General features: G+C 35.8%; 2 pseudogenes; both read right to left on the bottom strand.

The window, feature by feature from the left end:
- Positions 1–323: 323 nt before the first annotated feature.
- Positions 324–1,237, bottom strand: LOC118970168 (olfactory receptor 2T12-like; annotated as a pseudogene).
- Positions 1,238–6,951: 5,714 nt separating this feature from the next.
- On the bottom strand, positions 6,952–7,944 carry LOC108408124 (olfactory receptor 14A16-like; annotated as a pseudogene).
- Between the last annotated feature and the right edge of the window lie 3,570 nt (positions 7,945–11,514).

The raw sequence follows: 11,514 nt of genomic DNA on the forward strand, positions 1-11,514 counted from the left end.
GAATTTCTTTTATAAACAAAATTTTGGCAAGAATTTAAACATATATCAAATACATAGCTCCAGTAGAACCATTCAGTAAGAGCATAAGACAGCCAGCTAGGCAAAAGCAGCCAAGTTAATTCATTGAATAAATTTGTGAGGTGTGGTGTGGAAACACTGTAATAAGGATTTGTGATCAACAGACTTTTAACATCCACAGTTTATTCTTGAAGACAATATAATAGACAATCCAATGTATGGAGGTCCATCTGCATTTCAAAGAAAAAGAGAAATAACCATTATAGATATAATGCATATATAACTTCTCTCTAGGAATCTTACCCTCAGTCATTATTTAAGGCAGGACACTGGCCCGTAAACCTTGTCAGGGCTCCCTTGACCTCATTGTTCCTCAGACTGTAGGTGAGGGGCTACAACACAGGGGTTAAGATAGTATAAAATGCTGACACAACCTTGTCATGGTTAGTTGACCTATAGGATTTGGATCTCATGTAAGCAAAAATTCCTGCTCCTTAAAACAGTCCCACCACAGCCAAATGTGAGAAGCGGATGGCAGAAGTCTTTTTGTGGGCTTCTGTAGAACGCATCCGGAGAAGAGCAGCCAGGGTGAGACTATAGGAAACCTGGATGAGGGAAAGTGAGACCAGGAGCATTAACACACAGCAGGTGTACACGTCAGCCCAAGCCAAATGCACCAGAATGAGCACGTCACCGAAGAAATGGTCAATCTCATGAGCCCTCAAAACAGGAAGTTCAGGGTGGCAGCAGCCTGCATGAGCCCATCAGCTGCTCCCAGGAACCAGGACCCCCAGGTCATTAGCAGGCATAGTCTTCAGTTCATGTGGATCGGGTATCTCAGGAGGTGGCAAATAGCCAAATAGCGATCATAGGACATGGCCGCCAAGAGGAAGCACCCACCTCCTCCCAATGTGAAGAAGAAGATCTGCACGCCACAGTCAGTGGGGGAGTTGGACTTTCTCCCTCTCACGTAGTGAGCAGCCATCTTGGGCAAAGTAGTGCAGACCAGCACCCGGTCCGTGAGGGAGAGCTGGCTCAGCAGGAGGTACATGGGCATGTGAAGCCGGGGGTCCCCGCAAATCAGCAGGATCATGAGAGCGTTGCTCACGAGGGAGGTGAAGGCAACTGTCGGAGCCATCACAAAGAGAAACGGATGGGCTCCTGAATGGTTAAAGAGTACTAGGATAATGAACTCTGAGTTGGTGTTCCCACTTACCATGATTTCAACAGGATTGACACTGAAAACGGAGAAATAGATGAGTTTTCATCAGTTACAGTGCTCCATTTCAATTATATTTTTCATGAAAATAACTGAAAATAACAAAAGTAATTTCAAATACTTGATCTGGCATTTGCAAAATCTTTTAACTAGGGCATAAAATTAATTTCAGTATTTTCTTGTTTTCAAGGTTTTAGTTTTAAGTACGTCTCAGTTTAGTTTGTTTAATTGACACAATGAATGGGAATTCTTTATAAATCCAATTTGCTTTGTAAGTGTATCTTTATGCTCTATGATAGCAACGCAAATGGACAAGATATTAATTACATAATTTATAAAATGTTTGTTCTAGCCTTGTATCAAACACAGTAATATTCTTGGAAGGTGAATTAAATCGATGCATTTAACTGTGTAAAAGCTAAGTACTTGATAATGGAGTTATACCTATGTAACATTTCAAAACTTATTGAAACTTACCTAAATGAGATATTTTTTCCTCATGGTGAGTAACCTTCGAAGGCATTCTTTCCTTTCCAAAAAACATATCTTATTTCCTCTGGTTTAGGAACTGACAGGACTGAGTCTGCAGATGGAAACATAACTACGTGGAATTGACAGTGCCTTTAGTTTGAATGTATCACGTTATACATTGAAAACAAGAATGACCTTCTTTGAATGCTTTCCCCCAAAGCAAGACTGTACTGCTTAGTACGATCTTATTTACTGTATAAAGGCACTCGTGAAATGACACTGTTTCCCCTTAAATTCACAGAAATATAGTACCTTCTGATAAAGAAGAAAAAATAAAACTCACTAGTTTCTCACCTAACACAGAGATAAATTATTTTCCTCCTCGGTGCCAAGAGAACACACATATTTAAAGGCAATTTCATTTCTTATCTGCTGGTACTGGAGCTATTCATTCTTTTTGAATAAATATGACCAGAGTTGGGGATGGTAATTCAGTCTCAAGGATCTGATGTCATTCAGTGAAGTGACATGGCGGCAGGAGTCCCCATCCTCCGTGGTCATTCCTTCTCCCCACTGCACACAGCCCTCCCGTACTGGAAGGCCAATGAAGGCAGACAAAGGCAGTGCCAGGCCTCACTCAGTCCCCAGCCCCACTGCGGGAGCATCATCCTTGTGCAGGCAGCATTCTGCTGGAGGGTTTTAATTGGTTGACTCAGAGTTAGACCTCACAGATCCCACTTCCTCTTTGCATTTTCCAAAACTTTTCTATCTGCAAAGCCCTATATTTGTAACTTGCACTCTGAACACCTAGTAACTAATCCTCCTGACTCATTTCTTTGATTGGAAGACTTCTTATTTTCCATTATTCTGATCTCTCCTTGTTGAATGTTGACAAAACTTTAAACTTGTTTAAAAATCAGTGCATAAAAAGTAAATTGTGCCTTTGTGTGTGCATGTGTGTGTGTGTGTGTGTGTGCATGTGTGTGTGATGTGTGTGTGTGTGTGTGTGTGTGTGTGTGTGTGTGTAGTAAGAGAGCACCTGAGAAAGAGAAAGAACATTTTTGAAGAGGTGGGAGTCTGAATGTCACTTACTATTTAGTTTTTTAAAAACAACAATGAAAGATAAGGCAAGTAAGTGTTAAAAAATCTGTAGTTTAGTCATTGTTGGGTGTTGGGTCATTTTCTTAAAATAATTTTTGCTGTTATTGTACCCATTCTTAAGTATTCTGTAGTACAGTGATATGCATATTTGCATTTTTTCTGCAACCATCACCAATATCCATTACCAGGACTCTATGCATATTCTGAAATTGAAAAAACATGCCCATAAAAAAAAAATACTCCCTGCCCCCAGGAATTGGCAGGCACCTTACTACTACTATTCTGTCTCTTTAAATTTGACTCTTATGGAATCATCAGATAAGTGGAATTATACAAAATTTGCCCTTTTGTGACTGGCTTATTTCATTTAACATAACATCCTCAACCCTCATCCACGCTGCAAGTGAGTCAGAATTTCATTCCTTCCTAAGGTGAATAATATATTCCTTTGTTTGCATAATGATTTCCTTATTAATTCCATCCATCTATGGACATTTGGGTTGATTGATGCTGCATTAATATTCCTAACTCTACTTTCACTCTATGTGAATGAGTCAGTTTTCCACTGATTTAAGTATCTGTAAACCTACACAAGTAAGATATTAAGAGATAATTCCTAACTAAATTGCCAACGCATAAAAAGTGTGGTTGGAAATAAAAATGAAGAATTAGCTCATCTTGCAAGTAAAGAATAGTGGCACTAAGTGGAAGAATGAAAGTACAACGCTGACTAGTGCGGGAACAGGAAGATTTTCTACTCTAAAAATTAAGCATTTATCTTTCTTTTTTCACTATATATTCAGAAATATTTTTCCCTCTGTTCCCAGACTTTTGCTTAGAATATTTCTAAAACTTCTAGATCTTTGTATTCAGTCTCAGATTCATCTCTTTCACAATGCTAATAGAAGGCACAAAGATACACCCTTCCTATTATAGAGTTAGCACAGAAAATTTAGAATAGTGTCTATAATTTGCCTTCTACATTTTTCTGATCCTTGTTGCCCTAACTTTAAAAATGAACTCTTTTTCTTGAGGATGCTGAGATGATTAACTAACCTATGCTGTAAAAACTAAAGTAGTAACAGCCAAATCATTCACTGGACTGAATTGACAGGTTATTACTATAGTATTACCTGATGACTGTGTCAGCTTGAATGCATTTCAGTTCTTAATATTGTAGGATAGACAAATAGAGGTTTTATCTGTGAATCTATATGGAGTAAAGAGCAGAAGTATGGATTTTCTGGGGTTCAAAAGTCAGTCTATGGAAAGGGATGAAATATTTGTCAACCACATATATAATATGGGCTTAATATCCAAAAATGTATTAAAAGAACATACACAGCTCAGTATCACAAGAGCAAATAATCTAATTAGAAAATGAAGAATGGGCCTAAGTATAATTTTTCCAAAGTGGATATGCAAATGGCCAACAGTTATTGAAAATGTGCCTCAACATCACTAATGGACAGAGAACTAGTAATTGAAACCATAACCAGATATCATCTCACATATCTCACCATGGCTGTTGTCAGATAGATAACAAATATTAACAAGATAAGGGAAAAAGTATCCCTCAGACACTATTGATGTAAATGTGAAATTGAGCAGTCTACGGAATACAGTATGGTGGTGACTCAGAATCTTAAAACATAAACCCCACTTGATCCAGCGATACCACTGCTGAGATGTACCTGAAAGAACGTAAATCAGTCTATGAAAGAGGATCTGCACACCCATATGCATTGCTGCATTATTCACAAAAGCTGGGCTATAGAAACAACCTAAAAGATCTTTAATGGATAAGTACACAAATAAAATTATATACACACAACGTCCATGGTATATCATTCAACAGTAAAAAAAAAAAAAGGAAGTCTTGCCATTGGTGACCAAATGGGGGTATCCAGAAGGCATTATGCTAAGTGAGATCAGCCAGACAGAAAGACAAATACTGTATGGCCCCTCTTACATGTGGAATCTAAAAAATAAGCAAACAAACAACTTCATATTTACAGAGAATACAACGGTAGCTGCCTCGGGCTTCAGTGAGGGAATGAATGTCTAAAGATAAAAATTTTTAATTATAAGAAACAGTTCAGAGGATGTTATGTGGAGCTTGGTGACTATAGTTAATAATATGTTATTCTATATTTTACAGTTGCTTAAAATATATCACATAAATTATCACTAACACGCAATGAGTTAATTCTGTAAACTATCTGAGTTGATGATGCATTAACTATGCTCAGCTTGGTAATGATTCAACTATATATATATATATATATATATATATATATATATACTTATATATATATAATTTTCACATTGTATACTTTATTTCTATTTATTAATAGGATATACAATATCATATTTGTTTCAGAGGTACAATATAATGACTCAATAAATATGTGTATATAAATACAATTATATTTGTCAATCATCCCACAATAAAAAATTGTTTTAAAAGCAAAACCAGTCACATCATAAAATCGAGAACAAAAACAGAGTTAGAGGACTCATACTGCCCAAGGTCAGGACTTAGGGGGAAGCTACAATAATCAAGATAGTGTGGTAATGACCAAAAAACATAAAATAGGTCAATGCAATAGCATAGAAAGCTCAGAAATAGACCTCTGTAAATATAATCAACTCATCTTTGACAATGGAGCAGATTGTTTATTCAAGTAATAATGTTGCTGGAAAAACTTGGCATGAAAAAACAGTCCAGATATAGACTGTACACACTTTACAGAATTTAATTCAAAATGGATGTTAGACCTGAATGCAAAGCATTGTAGTATAAAACCCTGCTAAATAGCATAAGAGAAAGCACAGATAACCTTAGTTATATGATGCCTTTTTAGATACAACATCAAAGGCAGGATTCATGAAAGCAAATGTTGGTAACCTGGACTACAGTAAAATTAAAAAATTTAAAACTCCTGAGAAAGAAAATATCAAGAGAAGAAGACAAGTGACAGGCTGGGAGAAATAATTTGTGGAAGACATAGGATAAAAAACCCTTATTCAAAACATGCAAAGAACAAATAAATTCAACAATAAGAAAACAAACAATCCCACTGAATATTGGTCACTTCACTGATGAAGACAGACAGGTGTTAAATAAATGTTTGAAAAGATGCTCCATATCATACGTCATTAAGAAAATAAAAATAAAAACAATGAGATACCACTGCACACAATTTGACTGGCCAGTTCCAGACATTAATAGAAATGCTGCTGAGAAGGTGCAGCACCAGGAAGTCGTACATATTAGTAATAGAAATTCAAAATTGTACAGCCATTTGGAAGCCACTTTTGGTGGTTTCTTACACAACATATATACTTTTATCATGTGGCCCAGCAAACATGTTCCTTGGTATTTACACAAAGGAGTTGAAAACTTATGTACACAAATGAAACTGCAAAAGAGATCTATAGCAGCTTTGTTCTTAATTGCTGAAACTTGGAATGAACCAAGGTGGCATTCAGCAGGTGGAAAGGTAAATGAATGCGGTGCATGCAGACAATGGGATATTATTCATAAATAAAAGGAAACGAGCCATCTACCTATAAAAAGACATGGAGAAACTTAAATGCATATTACTAAGTGAAATAAGCTAATTTCAAAATGTTCTTTTTTGCATGATTCCAACTGAATCACATTATACAAAACCAAAAATTATGGAGAATGGAAGAATTCAGTGGCTGCCAGAAGCTGATGGAAGCAAGTGAGAAAAGTAGACAAAGCACAGAAGATTTTGGGAGTAGTAAAATGCTCTGTGTGATGTTATACTCATGAGTAAATGTCATTTTACATTTATACAACTCATATAATATAAAACACTTAGATAGAAATGCTAATTTAAGCTATGGATGTTGAGTAATTATGAGATGTCAACATTACATTGTTGGTTTAAAAGAAGAATGACTCTTGTTAGTTATATTGCTCTTGTGGGTGGCTATGCATTTGTGGGTATAAGGGTTATGTGGAAAATCTCTATACATCACAATCAATTTTGTTACAAACCTAAGAATCTTCTGAAAAGAATCTTCAAAGGATTTTAAGTAAAAATATTACCAAATAATGGACATATAATTATTGATCATAATTGTTATTGAAATAAAAGATGGAATACCTAATGCTTTTGGGTGAATAGTCCCTTTAGCAACATTTCCAGAGACTTTCTTATGGCATTATTTCTTAGACCATATATCATGGGATTAAAGGTTGGGGGAGCCATGGTGTAGAAGACAGAAATGACAAGGTCAAAAATAGAAGGGGTTTGTGAAATCGGCCTCAGATATGCAGAGAAACCAGTGGAGAGAAATAGTACAATCACAATCAGATGTGGAAGGCAAGTGGAGAAGGCTTTTGACTGACCTTCTGTTGATGGCATTTTCTTGACAGTGGAGAAGATGTAGACGTAGGAAACAATGATGAAAATACAACAGCAGATATCCAATACCACACTAATGAGGATAGGTACAAACTCTCTTATTATGTTTTCTGAGCAAGAAATAGCCAATAATTTTGGGATATCACAAAAAAAAAATGATGGACCACGTTAGAACCACAGTAGGATAAGGAGAAGGTACCGGCTGTGTGCATTATGGCGATCAGACCCCCACCCAGCCAGGACACGGCTGTCAACTGAACACGCATATTCATATTCATGATGACCTCATAGTGCAGGGAGTGGCATATGGCAGCATAGCTGTCAAAGCACATCACGGTGAGGAGATTCAGCTCTGCAGTCGCTAAAAACATAAGCAGAAAGACCTGGGCTACACAGCCAGGAAATGAGATGGAGTCACTGTGAGTCAAGGAGTTGGCAATGGATTTGGAGATTGTGAATGTAACTGGGCAGAGATCCAAGAAGGACAAATTCTTCAGGAAAAAGTACATGGGGTGCAGAGACGCTTGTCCAAAGTTATGATCATGATAATGAGGACGTTTTCCATTAGTGCAAAGAAGTAAAGAAGTATATCAAGGTGAAGAGCACTGAGTGCAACATGTGCATATTTTCATTGGTAGAAAATCCAGTGAGGATAAATTCTATGACAGCTGTGAGATTTGTTGTGCTTGGAGACATAAATGTGTAATAAAAAAAAGAGAAATTAAACGTCATTTTCAAGTCCTTCCATATTCAACTTACAACATAGTTCTATATTCATATAGTCATCACACATTCTATTTGGTAAAAAAGTTTCTCCTACCATGTGGGTTGATCACCAACAGTTCCTGAATAACACTGCTTTACTCAACCACTTTATACTCAGTGCACATGCACGTGCCATTTTTATTAATTAAATATTTCCTATGAAAGATGCTGAAGGACTGAAAATTTGAACCGACCTTAACATAAGTGTCCTGATAAAAAGCACCCTCCCCATATATATAAATAATTCCTGAGAAACAAACTGATAACTACTAAATTGTGTCCTAATCTTAATGTCCTTACATCCTATCATGTGACTAACATTTGTTTCAGCATATCTTCCAATAAATTGAACAGTAAACAATTCTTTTAAAAAATGAATTACAGACCTTCCTCAATCCTATAAACTATTTAACCTACATTCTCTCTACAAAATACTTAATCTGGAGATGTTCTTACATTTAATATTTTAATATAGAGATAGATCTAACTACGTTTTTCACGTTTATAATAGTCAAATTATTTATCATAAAAGTAGGTGGTTTTATTCATATATGCATTATGGTTCTATATGACACATATCCCGATTACCTTAGATATCAAATCCTACAGGGTATAACCTAAGATTGTTGGCCTCATACTCATCAATTTATCACTTCCTCTTATTATTTCCCATTTTATATGACTTTTTCCCCATATCTAATAAGTTAAAAACTGTTTCTCTATCATCTTTTTTCTTTTTCATGTCTGAACTTCCAGTCCCGCAATGCATGAACTTGCAAGAATGATATTTTCCACGTACACCTATTCTCCATCTATTTTCCTGTCTCCTTCTATAACTAACACAAGATGAATGCAAATACGTAGTGGGGGGAAGGGACCATTTATAGCCGGAGGTAAATTCAGTCTTGGTCTGCCAAGTGTAATTTTCCACTTTTTGCAGTAACACATTGATACCTTCTGTTTGTACAGATTTTGTTCATCAACCTTCATGCAAATGTGGTAAAATATTAAGCCTTTACTACACAATATTCTATCACACACAGTCTTCTTATTCTAATTCTCTAAAATATTATGTTCCACTTCTCTCCATGGTGCTGGACAATGTGAACATCTTCAGTACATATTGTTGTTAGGTTTGGGAAAGTCATAATATAAAGCAATTTTAATATATTAGTGGAAATAATTCCACATATTTTAATGAAAATAATATTAAGTTTAGAACGTATTTCAGTCAAAGATGTAAAAATTTGGGGGTGACTTAAAACACATGTTCATAATGATAAAATTAGATTTGATATACAAATGCTGATGTCCCTGTTAAAATATTGTAAATTCTTCATTTTATAAGATCAGTAGCAGCCTCTCAGTGACAGACTAAGAAGAACCCAGGTGTTCATCATGATAAATAGATTTCCATATCTGACCATCACTCCTAATGTGATATATTAAATGATTAAGAAATAATGCTTCATAGAGTCGCTGAAGATACAATCTGATTCATATGCCATTAATATTTTAGGGGTTGAAAAATATAACATGCCTTATTTGAAGACTCAACATTATTTTAATTTTAGTTTCATCTTGAGGCTCTTCAATATTCACTGTCTAATTCTCATTAATTGTTATTTCATTTAACATTTTATACACTTTCACCTTAGTATTCTAAATGCTAAAATCAACACTAACAGATAGGAATGTAATACTATAATAAAAGCACTAAAAATCATAATCAGTGGAGCACCTTAAATTTAATAAAAATAATGTTTTCTCCCACTGAAACTCACCTCAAAAAAGCTGATATTGTTAATTGAACAGTTTGTGTACCACAGAATAAATTGAACCCTCTAGATATTTTTTAGTGTTCATTACAGTAAAATTAGTACTTTAACTACTGTTACTTTTTGTCAAATAAAAGACGAAATTTTAAATCTAGAATACTGTAAATTTAAAATGATTTTTCCAAGAAAATTATTTAATAGTATAGCTCCACATCCTGGTATATAAAAGTTCCAGTTGTCTACTTAAGCTTTTTTCTAGTGAAATTCACTGCCATCACAAGGACAGAAGGATACACATCTCAACTGAGTAGAGATGACTAGCTTTGTTGATCCCTCTGAAAAGTTGTATGATTCTTAACTCTAGCTTCATCAATAACTCAGTCGAAAGAAACAGGAGACCTGAAGAGCTTGACCATTTTACCTCTCCTGCTGATCTCTTGTGTGTTTAACCATAGTCCAAGAGTTGTAATTTATGAAGCTGTTTTATTCCAAAGGGAATGTAGTGTTATTGTTTTCTCCATTAACCTGCTCAGTCAGTATCAGCCTGTACTAAATCTCACTTAATTAATAGTGCGATCACTGTGCCACATTTTAACTTTGTTAGTGGTTTACATATCTGTGACAGGACTCCAGTTAATCTAGCATCCAATGTTTCAGTCATTTATTGAGTGCCTACTATGGGTCAGACTCAGTAGACTGCAATACATCATTAAAAGCAGTGCAGTGAGTCAAAGTCCAAAGGTGAGCATGAATGTACTGCCTCTCGCCTGGAGATGGAGGCATTGGAGAGAGACTGGAGGAAGGGAATACAGTGCAGTCCCAAAGGGAGGGCCACTAACATCAGGTCAGTTAAGAGCACAAGCAGGGGTGTGACATGTGAGCTTGGCGATCTCCAGGGGAGCAGGGAAACAAGAGACTAGAATATGACTGAACAAAATGATTTCATGATCAGGAATACTGTACACATGTGAAGCTGTTAATTTTTACTGTGAGAGGAAAGACACAGGTGGTTTTGAGTAGGAGAGAAGCATGTCATGTTTTACTTAAACTTGATCACTCTTTGGTAAGTGTAGATGGTAGAGAAAGTAGACTGGGAGCAGGACTGGATGCAAATACATGGAAAGGAAATACATTCACAGATTATAAGAATTACTATTGTTAATACACTCTACTACACCAAACCATCTACAGATTCCAATTAATCCCAATCAAAATTATAATTCGTTTTTCTCAGAAATTGAAAGCTATCATAAATTAGTATGAAATAAAAAAGTACTCTGACTAGTAAAAGCAGCCTTTGAAAGAAGGACAAAGTTGGAAGCACCTCACTCTCTCATTTCAAGCATTCTTACGACAGTAATCAAAATAGTATAGTACTGGCATAACACTAGATAAATAAATCAATGGAACATATTGGCTACCCAGAAATCAGTACACTTATATATATTCTAGTAACATTCATCGAGGGAGCCAAGAAGATGAAATGAAACATGATATTCTCTTCAATTAAGAGTAGTGGGGAAAGTGGATAACTACATGAATAAAAATACAATGGTCCCCTATTTTACAACACTCACAAAAACTAACTCAAGATGGATTAGAGACTTACACCTAAGATCTGATAACATAACACTCCTAGAATCCAGACCCAATAGCCGCCTTGACGTTGGTTGTGGCAAAGGTTTTTGAATATGACACCAAAAGCATAAGCATCAAGGCAAAAATAAACAAGTAGGACTACCCTGAACTACAGCGCTTC

The sequence above is a fragment of the Manis javanica genome, chromosome 14 (genome assembly GCF_040802235.1).
Source record: "Manis javanica isolate MJ-LG chromosome 14, MJ_LKY, whole genome shotgun sequence".
Classification (NCBI taxonomy): Eukaryota; Metazoa; Chordata; class Mammalia; order Pholidota; family Manidae; genus Manis; species Manis javanica.